The sequence below is a fragment of the Dipodomys spectabilis genome, unplaced genomic scaffold (assembly GCF_019054845.1).
Source record: "Dipodomys spectabilis isolate Male_0828 unplaced genomic scaffold, ASM1905484v1 ptg000125l, whole genome shotgun sequence".
NCBI classification, from domain to species: Eukaryota; Metazoa; Chordata; class Mammalia; order Rodentia; family Heteromyidae; genus Dipodomys; species Dipodomys spectabilis.
In genome coordinates this window covers 13,116,834-13,137,188 of record NW_024870802.1, presented here as the reverse complement: position 1 = coordinate 13,137,188, position 20,355 = coordinate 13,116,834, and the positions used below count along the sequence as shown (strand labels likewise).

Sequence of the window (20,355 nt, the reverse complement as noted above, 5' to 3'; positions counted from 1 at the left end):
AGATGCCCCTCAGTAGATGAATGGATCAAGAAAATGTGGTATATATACACAATGGAATTCTATGCCTCCATCAGAAAGAATGACATTGCCCCATTTGTTAGGAAATGGAAAAAATTATATTAAGTGAAGTAAGCCAGGCCCAAAGAAACATAGGTCCCATGGTTTCCCTTATTTGCAATATCTAGTATATGTCTGAGTCAAGCAGAAAAGGTCAGATAATGTGATGTTAGGAAAATGAACCCTTAGATATGTATTCTAATGTTTTTTTCTTCCATGCATTTGTTTCTAACGCATTTATAAGATTATCTCTTTGTTGCTTTCTATGTCCCTCCCCCACAGTATAACCCCTGCTTTCACTATATTTGATGTCAGTATAACTTGTGGAGGAGATGGGGAAAAACAAGTCGTTTAAGGATACAGGTGGACCTGTTGCAACAATGAGAAGTACAAGTTGTCATGTCGAAAATGAGCTTTACAACGTCAGTGGGGGGGGGGGGGAAGCTGGGGAAGGGATGTGAAGGGTAAACAAAGGAGGAGGCTGCAATGCTTGATAACATTATCCTGCCCATGTAATTGTAACCCCTCTGTACAGTACGTTCACAAAAAAAAAATTAAATTAAAAAAAACTCATTAAGAAAAAAATACTCTGGCTTTTTATATGACTTACATAGTAATATTTTTTTGGGGGGGTCCGGTCGTAGGGCCTGAACTCTGGGCCTACAAAATGTCATGTCAAAACCAGCTTTACAATGTCGGAGGGGGGGGAGGGGGGGTATGATTGGGTGGGGGGGAGGGGGGAGGCTGGGAAGGGAGGTGAAGGGTAAACAAAGGAGGAGGCTGCAATGCTTGGTAAGAAATGTATGCATTATCCTGACCATGTAATTGTAACCCCTCTGTACAGTATGTTCTCAAATAAAATAAAATAAAATTAAAAAAAAAATGGTTTATGGGACTGGGGGGTTAGCTCAGCGGAAGAGCACCCACCTGGCGAGCACAAGGCCCTGGGTTCAGTCCTCAGCTCTGGAAAAAAAAATTGGTTTATTATTATTTTTGATATGATGGTCTCATATCAAGATGCTGTAGGATGCTGTTTTGTAAGGCACGGAACTTCTTATTAGGCTAAGGGGAATGCACTGGAACTTCCTCTTTTGTGCAAAACTTTGTGTTTGGAGAATTAGACATTTAGAATCAGACATTTCAAAGGAGTGAATGCTTTTTGGATTTGTATTGTCTCAAGGCTTAGTACAAGAATCTTTGTTCTTTGACAGGGATCCCTAGATTCTAAATTTCCTGACTGAGGGTGACTTGCGCACAGGGAGACAGTTAAGAGTTTCAGAGTACTTGATGTGCTGCCATTTATTAGTGAAGACGTGAGTTGCAGTTTGAGCACCAACTTTTGTTTCACATGGTTTAAAGAAAATGCAGGGAGTCAGTCACTGAGTCTACCCTGAGGCTTTGTCACCATCTACCTGCACAATTTCAAGAGACTTCCTCTTTTAATCATGTCACCTAAAGCACTAGGGCAAGGTCTGTGCCTCTAATGTACCCTAACCACAGTGCAGCACAGAGCCCAGTGCTCCCAGTCACCTACCAGGCATCTGCTCTCTCCTCACACACTATGCTCTCTCCTTGTAGAGCTCTGATTCCTCTACAGCCACCATCACGGCACCTCTTTCTATGGACCTGCAGAATAAAAGAGAGAAGCTGAAGGACCTGGCCCTCCACTTAGTAGAAGACATCCGCCCCGAAATGAAAGAGAACATACATGACCCCACCTACCAGGATGAGGTGGGCCCCGCACCGAAGCTTGAGTATGTGTGGAGAACCATCATCATCATGGCTCTGCTGCACCTGGGAGCCCTCTATGGGATCACCCTGGTTCCTGGCTGCAAGGCCTACACCTGGCTCTGGGGTAAGCAGCTTCCTTCATCGTGAACCAGTGCCCAGGTTTTTCCCTGCTCTTTAATGAGGTGCAGTCCCATATATGACAGTGTCCCCTGTCTGGTTTCCCAGCTATTTCTCTGGTTCCTGGGAGGCTGGCTGAGCCTGATGCAATTGGGATCCACAGAGGACATCATCCCCTCTCAGTCTGGGTTTCCAGCTATTTCTCTTTGCTTCCAGGGAGGCTGACTAGTCTTGAAATGGAGCCTAGTGTCTTCTTTCCAAAAGACAGGAGTAGGAGCAGTCTAGTGTGAGGGGACTCTTATACATCTCGTGGAGGGTGTCCAGGAGGTGCCACCACCACCTAAGTATTCTAGGTGATGGGATCTGATCCCTGGGGTGTGTCCTGGAAAATCTTTCCAGTGCCCTAGAGAAATGCAGCCAATATCACCAATCTTCAGGAAAACAGTTTTCCTGAGTATCAAATGGAAGGTAACAGCACAAATTCAAACTATGTTTCTTCGGGCACCTGGTTTTATCACTGCCACTGAAGCAAACTTCACCTATAGACCAGGATAAGTTAGTTTGTGCTATGGAGAAGATTTCCAGAGGGACAGATGTGTTCTTTTCCATGTGTACTCTAAGAGCTTGAACTGTAGCATCATGAATCCAGAAGAAGAATGGATTTCATTCTCCAACCCTTCTGCTCAGGTTCATCAGCCAGGACACTCCTTATAGGCCTGTCAATTCCTAGTTTGACCAGTCTGTGATTAGCAATCTGTAAAATACACAGGGATCATAATGCCACCCTAATATCAAGCTGATGTCAGCTCTCTTTTTCAGTGTCTTGCTTTTGTGGATATGCTGTGATTTGGACAGAAATTGGTACACAGAGCTAAAATGCTGACCTAGTCTACTCAAGATTTGGAGCCTTTTGATGAGTGAATAGGCTTATATAATGTCTGTGGTGAGATGTGATAGCAAATTTCCTCTATGATTAAAAAAATAAAAACCTGGGTCGAGTCTTAGTCTGGGCTTTTTCTCCTCCCACATGGAGACTTTAGGTGCTTTTCCTATTTTATCCCAAAGGAACCTGAAAATTTTCAGATTTTAAGTGTCCCTGTGTTTTTGGAGCTGCTCAGAAGAGCCCTTCAGGCAGGGCTGAGAAATTTTTTTGTCAATCGTGGGGCTTGAACTCAGGGCCTGGGCACTGTCCCTCAGCTCTTCAGCTCAAGGCTAGTGCTCTACCACTTGAGCCACAGCGCCACTTCTGTATTTTTTTATGTGGTGCTGAAGAGTCGAACCCAGGGCCTCATGCATCCTCATGCATGCGAGGCAAGCACTCTATCCCTGAGCCACCTTCCCAGCCCCCTGAGAAATATTTCTGACATCACTGAAGGTTTGAAAGCTAAAAGCTCTCCAGTCCACTTCTCAGGGAAAATCTACAAGATGTTCCTTTACTATCAGTGTAGGTACTGACAGTCCTTCCTTGATGACAGAGAATGAATACAAGTGACTTCAGCTGGGTACATGATAAATAATGGAAGGGGCACCTAGTGCCTGGGTTCTGGTTCCAATTCCGCTGCTACTGGGATATGCATGTTCTTTCAGAACCAATATGTCTGTAGCATGAAACAAATGTACATGATTTCTTGACTCTGAGCTGAGGGTGTCTGCTCTTCCTGAATCCAGGTCCTTCCTTCTGGATGACTATAGGGCTTGGAACTCACTATACTTTTCCTAATTACATGCATAGTATTGTATGTGGGAAGATGGTATCAGTCACTACATGGCCTGGCCCCATGTCACCTGGTGTCTCAATCCCAGATCTGAAGAACTGTGGCCAAAAATTTTGTTAGCATAGTACTGAAGTAGGCCCTGAGAGGAGACTTGAGCTGGTACAGCTTCTTTCCAAGCTTTGCCTTTGTTTTAGGGATTTTAGAAAAACAAGGTTAACTAGACCTTGGCTCCAACCAGCCCAGTTCCTGGAATGGAAAGAATGCCTCTAGGTCCCCCTCTCCTTAACAACCTAACCCACCTTGATTGTTCAGTTAAGGACTGACCTAAACCAGACAGGATGTAATCTGGTCTAACTGGTAACGTCACAAGCTTACTGTACACTCCACTAATCTCCTCCTTTTGCCGTGCTTACCATAAGCTCTGCCTTACCCGCTGTATTTGTGAATCATTTAAACCAAAAGTGATAGGCTGGTTTAAACAGCCATTATGTGACAAACTATAACCTCATTGGCCACCTGTGTGTAGTCTGGTATGACTGTGCAATCTTTTGTGTGTGTGACAATCTCATTGGTCACCTCATGACCAGACTTGACCTCGTGAATTTTGCCTTTAAAAACCAATGTATGGCCGGGCGCTGGTGGCTCACGCCTGTAATCCTAGCTACTCAGGAGGCTGAAATCTGAGGATCGCAGTTCAAAGCCAGCCCAGGCAGGAGAGACCGTGAGACTCCTATCTCCAATAAAACCACCAGAAAACCGGAAGTGGCGCTGTAGCTCAAGTGGTAGAGTGCTCGCCTTGAGCTGAAGAGCTAAGGGACAGCGCACACGACCGACCAAAAAAAAAAAAAAAAAAACCTATGTATGTGGGCCACTAGGGGTCGTAGTATCAGCTCCCGAGTCTGTGCTGTGGCCTTGACTGATCAGTGTAGGAACCTTCTCAATAAAGTTGCTTCTTGGGACATACAAAGCAACAAAGAAATAATCTTATAAATGCGTTAGAAACAATCACATGAAAGAAAAAAACATTTGAATACATATCTTAGGGTTCATTTCCCTAACATCACCTTATCTGACCTTTTCTGCTTGACTCAGACATATACTAGATATTGCAAATAAGGGAAACCATGGGATCTATGTTTCTTTGGGCTTGGCTTACTTCACAATATAATTTTTTCCAAGTCTTTCCATTTCTAACAAATGGGGCAATGTCATTCTTTCTGATGAAGGCATAGAATTCCATTGTGTATATATACCACATTTTCTTGATCCATTCATCTACTGAGGGGCATCTGGGTTGGTTCCATATCTTAGCTATAGTAGATAATGCTGCAATAAACACAGTTATGCTGGTAGCTTTAGTGTGGTCTTGTTTGTAAACATTTGGGTAAATGCCCAAAAGTGGGATTGCTGGGTCATAGGGGAGCTCTATGTGGAGTCTTTTGAGGAACCTCCATACTACTTTCCAAAGTGGTTGAACAAGTTTACACTCTCACCAACAATGAAGTAAGGTTCCCTTCTGTCCACAGTATAACCCCTGGTTTCACTGTATTTGATGTCGGTATAATTTGTGGAGGGGAAGGGGAAAAACAAGTCGTGTAAATAAGGATACAGGTGGACCCGTTGCAACAATGAGAAGTACAAGTTGTTATGTCAAAAACGAACTTTACAACTTTGGTGGGGGGCGGAGAGGGGCGGGGAGGATTGGGTTGGGGGGCAGGGGTGGATGGGAAGGGATGGGAAGAGGAAACAAAGGAGGAGGCTACAATGCTTGATAAGAAATGTACTCATTATCTTGCCCATGTAATTGTAACGCCTCTGTACAGTATTTTCACAATTAAAAAAAAATAAACATTTTTTTAAAAGTTGCTTCTTGGTTAACAACTTTGTTGCAGTGGGCTTGTCACTCCGGTCGACAAGGTGGGCTTGCCTGCCTGAGTAGGGGGTCTTCCTACTACAATAGCACTCCTGGGGATATGAAGGACAATGTAAGATGAAGGAGATAGGGGACAGGAGAGAAAGCTGTTTAGAAATCTCTTCTTGCTTCAGTAGAACAGGAAAAATTATAAATTGTATGATGACTTTCATGGAGTTCTATAACCACAGACAATCTCTTGTTTCAATCTGTTTTCCCAGCATAAGTTATAAATTGTTAACCAAGGCCTCTCATGCTGTCCTCCTAGTGCTGCTGAACAAAGGGAAAGATAAGTATGGAAAGGAACCCTCCCCGACTAGAGCTCATGTGTGGCACCTCCTGAGCCTGCAACCCTTCAGGATAGCAGGGAAAGCATTCCCGAAGTTCTCTAGAACGAAAGAAGGTGGTTCTGGCATCACAGGAATGCTTGACATACCTTGCCTCGCTGTATTCTCATCAGGTGCTGAGAATTCTACTGTTTGCCTCTAATTATTTAAAATTTCATTGTAAAGGTGATGCACAGAGGGGTTATAGTTACCTAAGTCACATAATGACTCAGATAATTTCCTTTTGGTCAGTGACACCCCTTATTCTCTTCTACTGTTCTATCCTGGCAGCTTTGCTGTGCTATGTAGTCAGTGGCCTGGGCATCACAGCAGGGGCTCATCGCCTGTGGAGCCACCGGACCTACAAAGCACGGCTGCCTCTGAGGCTCTTCCTCATCATTGCCAACACCATGGCATTCCAGGTGAGCAGCTGGCAGGGCTCCGCTCTGTGTCTCCATTCTATCAACGATCCAGGATAGAGTGAAGGGGACTGGCACCTGGAGAGGCGTCCCAGCAGGTCAGACATGGCCTTTTCCAATCTCATCTGGTCACTTCAACTGGAGTCACTGAGAAGAAAGTAGAGAGGAAAGGCTCACCAGGTATATGGTCATTTTCATCCAAGGTCTATGTTTTATGAAACTGCATGGCCATTGTGGTTCTTCAGAATAGAGGACCATAGTATAAGAGCCAGGCCCTGACCTTGGTTTCCAGGGCAGACAGTGGACACTAAACTTAAACTTTAACATGAGTAGCTTAGGACTCAACATAATGGGATTAACGGTTAAATGGAACATAGTCTAGAAGTTTGTTGTTGCTGATAACTAGGGTGAGGACAGCCAGACACTGTTGGCTCATATCTGTAATCCTAGCTATTCAATATGCTGAGATCTGAGAATCACAGTTTGAAGCCAGGTTGGACATTACAGTCTTTGAGATTCTTATCTCTAATTAACTACCAAAAATACAGAAGTGGAAATGTGATTCATGTGGTAGAACCTTGAGCAAAAAAGCTAAGGGACAACACCCAAGCCCTGAGTTCACAATCCAGGACCAGATCATGTATGCATACATGCATGCACACATGCACACACACACATGAGTGAATACTTCTGTAGCAATGACTATGTGCCCAGAACTTTGGTAAAAAGACATATAAGCTGGCTGCTGGTGGCTCACACCTGTAATCCTAGCTACTCAGGAGGCTGAGATCTGAGGATTGCAGTTTGAAGCCAGCTCAGGCAGTAAAGTCCATGACCCTCTGATCTCCAATAAACCACCAGAAAACCGGAAGTGGCACTGTGGCTCAAGTGGTAGAGTGCTAGCCTTGAGCTGAAGAGATGAGGGACAGCAACCAGGCCCAGGTTCACTCCCCATAGCCAACAACAACAACAAAAAGATGATATTGACTAACTCACTGAAAACTCACAGAAGTCTTAGGAGGTAGATGGCAATTTTACACCTATTGTACAGAGAAGAAAATGAGTCAGAGAGAGGTGAGGTAGAATAGGGATGCCATGCTGACCAAATCAAGTACTGAGTTTGGTTCCGGCCACAAGCTTTTAACAGAAAGATTAAGGTAATTAGGGAACAGGAACTTGCCTAGCTATAGTTGTTATGTGAGACATAATTTAGAGAAGAGAAAAAAATGAGCCCAAATTAGTCTCCACTGTCCTGGCAATATCTGAAGAGCTCCCTACATATGCCTAATCATCCCTGCCTGCACAACTTCTTCTTGAGGTTCCCAACGTCCTCATGAAGCAAAGGGAAGGAAGAGACAGACTGACAAATTTTGGAAGGATGGATAGAGTCTCTAAAAAGACAAAAAGGCCTTTGGAAATGTGCTCATGGTCATGACCACATAGTTACTGTGTTAGGTACCTATCATGTGGGAAAGCATCAGGATGAAGCTTCTTGAAGATTTATCCAGAGAACAGCACCTAAGGGCCCATGCCATCTGGCTTGTAGTCTGTGCACAGGGATTTCACTCCCAAGAGTACCCTTCTTTTCATCATAGCCTGATGAAGAATTGCAGTTCTTGGCTAATGAAAGTCATTGGGTGCTGCCACATAACCTTCAGGAAGCATCAGTGCTATTCCAGGGCTTGGGAACTGGAAGTTGATTTTCCACACTCGTGACAGGAGCAAATGCTGAGAAAAAGGCTGGTCCATATGCCCTCCTTGGAGGAAAGTCCTGGGAACTGTGATGTAAGGCTGAGAGCTCTGGGCCCTTGTGGGTATTGGAGCACTCCAATGCTCCCGAGAGGACATCTCTCTTCAGGCCTGGTTTCCTCCTCTTCTGTCCCTACAGACTTACGTGGGCCTGAGATCATCGTGAGCACCACAAGTTCACAGAGACTCATGCTGATCCTCACAATTCCCGTCGTGGATTTTTCTTCTCTCACGTGGGTTGGCTGCTTGTGCGCAAACACCCAGCTGTCAGAGAGAAGGGTGGTTCGCTGGACCTGTCTGACCTCAAAGCTGAGAAACTGCTGATGTTCCAGAGGAAGGGAAGATAGCACTGGGGTGTGGCCTTGGAAACGTGGAATTTGTGGACACTACCTCTCTCTTAGGACATGTGATTTAATACCTGAGTAATTTCCTAATTTTCCATATTCAAAGAATTTCCATATTCAAAGAATTCAAGAATCGTTACCCCCTCCTTTGTTTTTCTCTTACCATCCCTTCCCTCCCCAACTCCTCCTCTTCCCCTCCCCCCCCACCCCCCGCCCCCAAGTTGTAAAGTTTGTTTTCAATATAGTGTCTTATACATTTCATTGTTACAATGAGCCAACCTGTATCTTTCTTTCAGCATTTAGTTATTTACCTTCCCCTCCCCAAATTAGAAAAAAGTATATACAAGATGTAGGGCACTGAAATCAAATACAGTGAAAACAGGGTTATACCATGGGGGGAAGAACATACAAAAAAAATCACATAGTGCATTATAAGTACATTAAAAACAACAGCAACAAAGATAAAACCTCTTGTGTCCATATCTTGGGATTCATTTCGCTTAGCATCATCTTATATGGTCATATGTACATAGCTTTTGACCTTTCTGCTTGTCTGGCAAGATTATCTTAGACACATACTAGCTATTGCAAATAAGAGAAACCATGGGACCTATGTTTCTTTGGGCCTGGCTTACTTCACTTAATATAATTTTTTCCAAGTCTTTCCATTTCCTAAAAAATGGGGCAGTGTCATTCTTTCTGATGGAGACATACAATTTTATTGTGTGTATATATATAAATATATATACCACATTTTCTTGATCCATTCATCTACTGAGGGGCATCTGGGTTGGTTCCGTATCTTAGCTATGATGAATAATGCTGCGATAAACATAGTTGTACTGGTAGCTTTAGTATGGCCTTGTTTGTGATCGTTTGGGTAAATGCCCAAAAGTGAGATTTCTGGGTCATAGGGAAGCTCTATGTATAGCCTTTTTTTTTTTTTTTTTTTGGTCTGTCATGGGGCCAGAACTCTAGGCCTGGGCACTGTCTCTTAGGTCTTCAGCTCAAGGCTAGCATTCTACCACTTGACCACAGCATCACTTCCAGCTTTTTCTGCTTATGTGGCACTGAGGAATCGAACCCAGGGCCTCATGCATGCAAGGCAAGCACTCTACCACTTACCTACCTTCCCAGCCTCTATGTATAGTCTTTTGATGAACCTCCATACTGCTTGCCAAAGTGGTTGAACACATTTACACTCCCACCAACAATGCAGGAGGATTCCCTTTTGGCCACATCCTCTCCAACATCTGTTAGTATTAGATTTCTTGATTATAGACATTTGGGCCTGGCTTACTTCACTTAATATAATTTTTTCCAAGTCTTTCCATTTCCTAAAAAATGGGGCAGTGTCATTCTTTCTGATGGAGACATACAATTTTATTGTATGTCTCACTCCAGTGAGGTAGAATCTCAAAGTTGTCTTGATTCACATTTCTTTTATGGCTAGAGAAGTTGAGCATTTCTTTATGTGTCTGTTGGCCATTCTTATTTACTCTTCAGAGAAGTCTCTTTAAGACTTTAGCCCACTTATTAATTGGGCAGTTGCTTCTTTGAGGATTTGTTGTTGGGAGATTTAATTTTTTGAGTTCTAAGTATTTTTTAGATATGAGACCCTTGTCCATTGTATGGCTAGTGAAGATCTTCTCCCAATCCATGGGCTTTCTATTGATCTTGCTATGTCCTTTGCCATGCAGAAGCTCTGCAGTTTCATGCAATCCCATTTGTCCAAACTTTCTTTGATTTGTTGTGTTTCTGGGTCTTTATTAAGAACATTTTGGCCTGTGCCAAGGAGCCCTAGAGTTTCTCCTATTCCTTCCTGTAAAGTTTTCAATGTCTGCTTTGACTTCGAGGTCTTTGACGTATTTGGAGTTGATTCTGGTGCAGGGTGATATATAAGGATCTAGCTTTAGTTTTCTACAGGTATTTAACCAATTTTGTCAGCATTACTGAAAAGGCTGTCTTTTTTCCATTCTATTTTTTTAGCTCCCTTATTGAGATTAGGTAGATATAAGTAAGTAGGTTCATTTCTGAGTCTTCAGTTCTATTCTATTGGTCCTCATGTCTGTTCTTGTGCCAGTACCTAGCTGTTTTGATTACTATGGCTTTGTGGTAGAGTTTGAAATTTGGTCATTGATATTCCTCCAGTACTGTTCTTTCTACTAAGGATTGTTTTTGCTATTTGAGTTCTTTTATTGTTTATTATGAATTTTTGGATGCTTTTCCTGTTTCATTGAAGAATGAAGTTGGGATGTTGATAGGTATCACATTGAATTTGTAGATAGCTTTTGGCAATATTGCCATTTTCACCAAGTTAATCCTCCCAATCCAGGAACATGGGAGGTTTTTCCACTTCCTTAGTTCTGCTTTAATTTCTTTTTTCAGGTTTTTAAGGTTTTCATCATAGCAGTCCTTCACTTCTTTAGTTAACTCCTTGGTATTTTTGTGGGGGGGGGGGGGCTATTACAAAAGGGGTTGCTTTCCTGATTTCAGCCATGCTTTTCTTGCTATTGGCATACAGAAAAAGCATTGATTTTTTTTTTTTTTTTTTTACGGTTGTGGGGCTTGAACTCTGGGCCTGGGCACTGTCCCTCAGCTCTTCAGCTCAAGGCTAGCGCTCTACCACTTGAGCCACAGAACCACTTCTGGATTTTTTTGCTTATGTGATACTGAGGAATCGAACCCAGGGCCTCATGCATGCAAGGCAAGCACTCTACCACTGAGCCACCTTCCCAGCCCAAAAGAATTGATTTTTGAGGGTTAATTTTATACCCTGCTATTTTGCCAAAGTTCTGGGTCAGCTCGAGTAACTTGGGAGTGGAGTCCATGGAGTTTTTTAAATACAAGATCATGTTATCTGCAAAGAGGAAGAATTTTACCTCATCTTTCCCCAGTTGGATCCCCTTTATGTTTTCACCTTATCTTATTGCTCTAGCTAGGCATTCTAATACTAAATTGAAGAGAAATGAAGAGAGTGAACATCCTTGTTTCATTCCTGAGTTTAGAGGAAATGGCTTTAACTTTTTGCCATTAAGTATAACACTGGCCATAGGTTTGTCATATACAGCCTTTATTATATTGAGGAATGTTCCGTGGATTCCTAGTTTTTCCAGAGCTTTCATCATAAAGAGGTGTTGGATCTTGTCAAATGCTTTTTCTGCCTCTATTTAGGTAATCATGTGGTTCTTAACCTTGCCTTTCTTGATGTGATGAATTATATTGATTTGCGAATATTGAACCAGCTTTGCATCCCTGAAATGAATCCTGCCTGATTATAGTGTATGAGTTTTTTGATGAGTTGCTGAAGTCAATTGGCCAAAATTTTGTTGAGCTGTTTTGCATTGATGTTCATCAAAGAAATGGATCTATATTACTTTTTCCTTAATGAGTCCTTGACTGGTTTTGGGATAAGGGTTATGATGGCTTCACAGAAAGAGTTTGGTAGTGAACTTTCACTTTCAATTAAATTGAAGAGTTGGAGGAGTATTGGTGTGAGTTCTGCTTTGAAGGCCTTGTAGAATTCAGCTGTAAATTCATCTGGTCCTGGGCTTTTCTTGAATGGGAGGTCTCTTATTGCTGTTTCTATTTTGATGCTTCATATGGGTCCATTAAGTTAGTTTAAATCAACTTGTTTTAGTTTGGGCATGTCAATCTTTGCTAGAAATTTGTCCATTTCTTCCAGATTCTCAAACTTATTAGCATAAAGATTTGAGAAGTACTCCTTATACTCTGAATCTTGGTTGTTTCTGTGGTGATGTTTCCATTCTCATCTCTGAGTTTATTTATTTGGGTGTGTTCTCTTCTTTTTCTGAGAAGATTTGCTAAGGGTCTGTCAATTTTGTTAATTTTTTTTCGAAGAAACAACTCTCTGTTTTGTTGATTCTTTCCATTTTTTTGGACTCTAATTCATTTAACTCTGATTTCATTTTAATTATTTGTTTCCATCTACTGGATTAGTGTTTAGTTTGTGGCTCTTTTTCAAGGAGCTTTAGGTGCCTCATTAAATTGTTAGTTTCAGATCTCTCCAATTTGTTGATGTAGGAACTTAGAGCTATAAACTTGCCTCTCAGTACTGCTTTTGTTGTGTCACAGAGGAACTGCTAATTTGTGTGTTCATTTTTGTTACGTATCATGAATACTTGAATTTCCTTTCTAATCTCTTCCATGACCCACTGTAGGTTCAACAGTGTGTTGTTCAGCCTCCATATTTTACAGGAGTTTCTTTGGTGGCTTTTGGTGTTGAATTCTAATTTTATTCCCTTGTGGTCTAAGAGAATGCAGGGCATAATTTCAATGTTTCTGAATTTGGACACATTTACTTTGTCACCTTAATGTGGTCTATTTTGGAGAATGTTCTGTGTGCTGCTGAGAAGAACATGTATTCTGATTCTGCTGGGTGAAATATTTGGTAGATGTCTGTTGAGTCTAGTTGGTCTATGCAGTTGTTTATATCTGAGGTTTCTCTGTTGAGTTATTGCCAGGTTGATCTATCCAGTGGGGATAGTGGTGTGTGAAATTCCCCAACAATTAATGTCTTTGGATCTATGTGAGATTTTAGGGAAAGTAGTGTTTCTTGGATAAATTTGGGTGTTCCGTTATCTGGTGAATAGATACTTAGAATTGTAATATCCTCCAGAAGGAGAGATCCTTTAATTAGGATGTAATGACCTTCTTTATCTCTTCTCACTAATTTTTAACTTGAAGTCTATTTTATCTGATATTAAGATTTCATCTCCTGCCTGTTTATGGGGCCGTTTACTTGGTAGATTTTATTCCAGCCTTTCACTTTCAGGATATATGGGCAAGGTGTGTCTCTTGAAGGCAGAAAATAGAAGGATCTTGCTTTTTGATCCAACTAGACAATCTATATGTCACTTAATTAGAGAGTTAAATCCATTAATAATGAGAGTTAGGACTGAGAGGTGTTTGGTAGTTCCTTCTTAGGGGCTGTGCCAACTGGGTTCTTCCTATATTTCTTGGATTGTCTGGAGGCTGTTTCTTGGCCTTTATCATGCTTTTGTTCATTTTCTTTTTTTTTTTTGTTGGGGGGGGGTCTGGTCGTGGGGCCTGAACTCTGGGCCTGGGCACTGTCCCTCAGCTCTTCAGCTCAAGGCTAGCACTCTACCACTTGAGCCACAGCACCACTTCTGGCTTATTTTGTTTTTCAATGCAATTCCCATCAAAATTCCAATGACATTCTTTACTGAAACAGAGAAATCAATCCAAAAATTCATATGGATCAGCAAAAGACCTAAAATAGACAAGCAATTCTAGACAAAAGAAGAAATGCAGGAGGTATCACAATACCAGATTTCAAGCTCTACTATAGAGCCGTAATAACAAAAACAGCTTAGTATTGGCATAAAAATAGATCCGAAGACCAATGAAATTGATTAGAAGATCCAGAAATAAAACCACGTACTTACAGTCAACTAATATTCAACAAAGGAGCCAAAGATATAGTGTAATAAATATAGCCTCTTCAACTACTGGTGCTGGGAAAACTGGGCAGCCACATGCAGAAAATTAAAAGTGGATCCCAGCTTATAACCATGCACTAACATAAACTCAAACCTGAAACTCTGAAACTACTGCAGGACAGAGTAGGAGAGACCCTTGAATTTATAGGCACAGGCAGGAACTTCCTGAACAGAGTCCCAGGGTCACAACAAATTGGAGAGAGACTCAACAAATGGACTACCTTAAAATAAATAGTTTCTGCATAGCTAAAGACATAGCTACCATCAAGAAAGACAGCCAACCAATCAGGAAAAGATATTTACCAACAACATATCAGACAAAGGCCTAATATTCATTATATACAAGGAACTCAAGAAACTAATCCCTCCCAAATCTAACAAAACAATCATTAAGTGGGCAAGGGAGCTAGCTAAAGAGAAACTTTTCAAAGAAGAGATAAAAATGGCAAAGAAACACATGAGGAAATGTTCATCATCCCTGGCAGTAAAGGAAATGCAAATAAAAACAAACCTGAGATACCACCTTACCCCAGTCAGAATGGCCTATATCCTAAATTCTAACAATGACAAATGCCTGCTGGAGAAAAAGGAACCCTACTGCACTGCTGGTGGGAATGGAAACTAATATAACCACTCTGGAAAGCAGTCTGGAGGTTCCTCAGAAAACTAAACATAGACCTTCCATAAGACCCAGCCATACTACTCCTGAGCATCTACCTGACCAACAGGAATCAGGATACAGGGACAAATGTACCTCCATGTTCATTGCTGCACTGTTCACAATAACCAAAATATGGAAACAACCCAGATGCCCCACTACAGATGAATGGATCCACCCATGTACCTATATACAATGGAATATTATGCAACCATTAGAAAGAACAAAATAATGGCATTCACAGGGAAATGAATGGAACAAGAGCAAATCATGTTGAGTGAAATAAGCCAAGATCAGAGAGACAAAGAGCACATGGTCTCCCTGATATGCTGATGTTAAATTCAAAACTCAATAAGATAGGACAAAATAAACAGGACTCAAGAAACAAAGAACCTCTTCTTAATTTGTCATATTGTTTTTAGATGACTCTATGTTCTTGACCCCACATGATCACATATGAGGGAAGCTAGGAGTAGCGCACAGAATTAGAGGGAAATGGGTGAAAAAATACAGCAGAGGGGTTCATCAGCTGCACAGGACATTGATGAAAGTGAACTAAGCAACTCAAGGGAAGCAATGGGCGGGAGGGAATGAGAGAGAAAGAGGGAACAGCTTACATTAAGCAAAAGGAAAGAAATGTAGGTATCACCCTATTTGGAAGAAATAGTTGTATGTCAAAGTTTGTAGAGTTCATAAGCTTTATAGACCGATAATGACAATTCATCTTGTGAAGGTTAAAATGTGTTTGTGACTTTAGCTAAATAGCACTGTCCCACAATATTGTGAAGTTTATGTAATCAATTTCAATATAGAAATTTTTATTTAAAAAAGGTCACAGACAATGCCCATACCCTGAGTTCAAGCCCTAGGTTCAGCACGCACACACACACACACACACACACAAGCCAATGCATTATAATCTTATCCTTGTCCTCTGCATGACTAATGGGAAGCTCTTAGAACATTTATTTAATACATTCATATAACACTACTTAAAAAGTGAGAGAACAAGTCTGTCTTCTCAAAAGCTTTTCCACCCATTCCCTTTGGATTGTTTGCCCCTGTATTCACAGTGTAGGAGGGAATGCTGGGCCTGGGTTTGTGTAAAAATCCTCTGTCCATACTCTCACTGTGTGGTCTCTCATGTAGGTACTACAAGCCCAGTGTCCTGTTGATGTGCTTCATCCTGCCCACACTAGTGCCCTGGTACTGTTGGGGTGAAACTTTTCAACATAGCTTGTGTGTTGCTACTTTCCTGCGATCCATTCTAACACACAATGTGACCTGGCTTGTGACAGCGCTGCTCACTTCTATGGATATCGCCCTTATGACAAGAACATTGATGCCCATGAAAATGCCCTGGTTTTGCTGGGAACTCTGGGTAAGTCAGCAGTGTGCAACATGACCACATTCAGTAGTGTGCTAATTATCAAATTTGGTTAGGAGCTGGAAATACCAAGTAAGTCTGTTTTTAAGACACTTTGTATCTCAAATTATTCACCACAAAACTAGTGGGTACAAAATGGAGATAAACTTGTAAGCCATGCAACAAGTTTAAGGCAAAAAGCCGGGGTGTGGGGGGGGGGCGGGGAGGGGGCAGGGAAGAACACTTCCTCCAGTTCCAGGTTTCCAAATCCATTTCCAAATGGCATGCCTATTGAACCTTTCTAAACTTTCCTTTTGCCAATCACCTCTATCTGGACTACAGTCTTGTTTTGGGCAGATGATACATAATAAGAAGAGTCAGGACAATAGAGATGCCGATGAGTATTTTATATTTACTGATTTTGTAATATGAACTAAGTTTCTACACTTCAAGTTGTGAAGGAATGTGTAATCTCGCTATGATTTCATATGCTTTACTCAGCCCCTTCCACCATCATACATGTTTTAACTTTGATTTCACATTTGAAATAAATCACTTAGGCTTGATAGTTCTTAATTTTATTTTCTTTTTCTTCCTTTTTTCTTTCTTTCTATTTTTTTTTTTTTTTTTTGCCAGTCCTGGTGCCTGATCTTAGGACCTAAGCACTGTCCCTGAGCTTCTTCTACTCAAGGCTAGCATTTGAAACACAGTGCCACTTCCAAACTTTTCTCAGTAGTTTTTTGGAGATGATAGTCTCATGGACTTTTCTGCCTGGGCTATCATTGAACCACAGTCCTCAGATCTCAGCCTCCTGATCATCCAGGCATCAGTACAGGTGACTAGTACAGGTGTTCTTACGCTTTTATTAAAACAATGATCTGGATGAAGATGTGTCCAGCATTATATACAATTATAATGACCTCCAACCAATTTCAACTCCCTTGTGACAGGCCTTTTAAAATTGATGCCAGTCTCCTACTTGGTCTCTATTGCTACTTTCTTATGTATACTTGATTATTCCTGCATTTTATCCCTCCAGCTCTGTTCCTGCTGTTCTAATTCTTTTGCTTCTTGAATCGCTGCTCTCAGTCACACTTTCTTCTCTCTGGCCACACTGACTCTCCTTTAAGTCTGCATTGACCTGCCTCTTCCTGCCCAGGTTGCCACACATGATCCTCCTCCTTTTCAATCTGACACCTGATGAATGCCCACTCAGAGCCTGGCTATGAACACCAGTATGCAAATTAATGGTCTTCTACCAGTACTTAGCCTTGGCCTTATTCCCCAATATCCAACCTGCTTCTTAGTTCATATTATGGACCACCTACATACAGAGTAATGACATATCTTCAGTGTCCTAGCTAGAGGCTAATTTGGTAGCACTTAACAATTACCTTGCTATTTAGATCATTCTCACTCTATATGGGGGCACTTTTGTTGTCGTTATGTATGTATTTATGTATGCATTTATTTTTTGTTTGTTTATTATATATATTTTAAGACCATGTCTGTAGGGAACTGGAGCCAAGCTATGAGACCTAGAAAGGGTTAAGAAAGGGCTGGGATGGTGGCTCAGTGGTAGAGCGCTTGCCTTGCATGCCTGAGGCCCTGGGTTCGATTCCTCAGCACCACATAAGCAAAAAGAAAAAAAAAGCCAGAAGTGGCGCTGTGGCTCAAGTGGTAGAGCACTAGCCTTGAGCTGAAGAGCTGAGGGACAGCGCCAGGCCCAGAGTTCAGGCCCCACAACCGGACCCAAAAACAAAACAAAACAAAACAAAAGGGTTAAGAGATTGGAAGGCCATCTCAAACAGCCAAACAGCTGCCCTCCATCCACGTCAAGGGGCTGGGAAGTTGGCTCAGTGGTAGAGCACTTGCCTTGCATGTCTGAGGCCCTGGGTTCAATTCCTCAGCACCACATAAGCAAAAAGAAAAAAGCCGGAAGTGGTGCTGTAGCTCAAGTGGTAGAGCGCTAGCCTTGAGCTGAAGAGCTAAAGGACAGCGCCCAGGCCCAGAGTTCAGGCCCCACGACCAGACCGCCCCCCCAAAAAAAAAATCAGTCAAGGCAAAACAGAGGTCCAGTTCCTACCATAGGTGTGACTTGCTTTGGCTCTAAAAATATGAGACCTTGGAGATATGATGAAAGTCTATTGTAATGTTGAAGGGTTTACAGCTTTCCTCCACTTCCTAGGGTTAGGATGTCAATTAATATATGGATCAAACTCTCTCATGTTAGTAATCGTAACTTCCAAAACAGATTGATACCCTAGTCTCTAAATGTGCCTGTAGTTACCTGCCCTATCCTGAACTGAATCAAAAGACTTGTTAGTGGGATCTAAGAACTCAAGAACTGGGATGCAATTGTGTCCCCTGATGCTACCTTTTCCTATTTTTTCTCCATTCTCAGTTCGTAGGCCTGGTATCCCCTCGTTGTGCTGTTCTAGGTCTCAGTTACTGACAAGTGTCCCATTATGTAACCTAGATGAGCCAGGAACTCACAATTCTCTCCAGGGCTGGGATTACAATCATGAACCACTATGCCTAGGTTATATGTAGATGCTTTCATCCTCAAAAAGATTTATTTATTTATTTTTCATTTATGTCCATCATGGGGCTTGAATTCAGGACCTGGGTGCTGTCCCTGAGCTCTTTTTTGCTATACCACTATAAGGCTAGTGCTATATCACTTTAAGCCACAGAACCACTTCGTGTTTTCTGGTAGTCAATTGGCTATGAGAGTCTCATGGAATTTCCAGCCCAGACAGACTTTGAACAGCAATCAGCTAAGTTTACAGGCCTGAGGCACCAGCACTGGGAAAACCCATCTTTTAAGATGGTTCTTACAGGGCTGGGAAGGTGGCTCAGAGGTAGAGTGCTCGCCACACATGCATGAAGCCCTAGGTTCGATTCCTCAGCACCACATAAGCAGAAAAAGCCAGAAGTGGTGCTGTGGCTCAAGTGGGAGAGCGCTAGCCTTGAGCTGAAGAGCTGAGGGACAGTGCCCAGGCCCAGAGTTCAGGCCCCATGACTGACCAAAAAAAAAAAAAAAGAAAGAAAGATGGTTCTTACAGAATGTTCATCCCAAGAGTTTTCAGAACCTCTGAGGATGAAGGTAATCTCTAAGTATTTTCACAGGGTTCTGATTTATCAGCACCTCTCATCCCAGGCTCAAAGGTCAGAAAATTAGAAGCACAAACAGCCCACTGTGGAGCTGGGAAGGTGGCTCAGTGGTAGAGCGCTTGCCTTGCATGCCTGAGTCTCTGGGTTCGATTCCTCAGCACCACATAAGCAAAAAGAAAAAAGCCGGAAGTGGCACTGTGGCTCAAGTGGTAGAGCGCTAGCCTTGAGCTGAAGAGCTGAGGGACAGCGCCCAGCCCCAGAGTTCAGGCCCCACCATGGGACCCCCAAAAAAAACAACAACAAAAAAAAAACAGCCCACTGTGAACCAGCAATGGGTGAGGAATCTCTACTCCCAGATGGGCCTCCTTTTCTCTGACTTCTGCCTGCTGTTCCCCACCCCCCTCCATCTCCTCCACCCCCTACCCTTACAGAGAGTATGACCTCAGTGGGGAAGGTGTGTTGCTTACTCTCCACTGTAGGAAACACAGTCATTCTTCTCCCTAGGTGCCCCCTTCCTCATCAAAACACATGCACATATGCACACAGCCTGTGAGATCTCAGGCCAGTACTACCAAATCTCTGGCATTTCACAAGGTATTTCCTTGCTTCTTTCTTGACCCTCTGAGAGACAAGTTTTTCCCAAAAAAAACACTTCCAATCCTGGAAGTTTGAGTAGAATGTCTTAGTTCATTGCTAACGATGCCACTGAGGGCATCTGTTTACAGTAGAAGACCCTGGGTTTGCCATTCACTCAATAGCAGCAAGATTCTCCAAGGTTCACAGGACCTGCTAGGTGAGAAATGTTGAAAGATGACAAATCACAATCTGCTTAGTTCCCTAACTGTTCTTCTTGCTTCTCTTCCAGGTGAAGGCTTCCATAACTACCACCACACCTTCCCCTATGACTATTCTACCAGTGAGTACCGCTGGAGCCTCAACTTCACCACATTCTTCATTGACTGCATGGCTGCCATTGGGTTGGCTTATGACCTGAAGAAAGTACCCAAGGCCTCCATCTTGGCCAGGATTAAGAGAACTGGAGATGGAAGCTATAAGAGTGGCTGAGGTTGTTGGTCCAGGCTCCTTTTCCAAAAGCCATCTGATGAGATGCTCTGATTATTAACTACTGATTAATGCTTCATTAATAAACTACTGACCAATGGTAAAAGCAATGACCTAAATCCATTCTAGTTTTCTTGTGAACTACTCATTTTAAAAGGCAACAATTCTCCTTTATGATGCTACGCAAATATTTGTATCTTCTTTTATATTCATTTGTCTCCTTATTGCTTGGTCCTTATTTCCTCTCTTTCCATTCTCTCTACCTGCCTCCTAGCCAAGCAGCTGGTTTTGTTAGCTAG

At 42.3% G+C, this 20,355-nt stretch overlaps 1 pseudogene; it reads left to right on the top strand.

The window, feature by feature from the left end:
- LOC122115843 overlaps positions 1-20,059 on the top strand; it is a 44,217-nt pseudogene extending 24,158 nt beyond the window's left edge.
- The last annotated feature ends 296 nt before the right edge of the window (positions 20,060-20,355 follow it).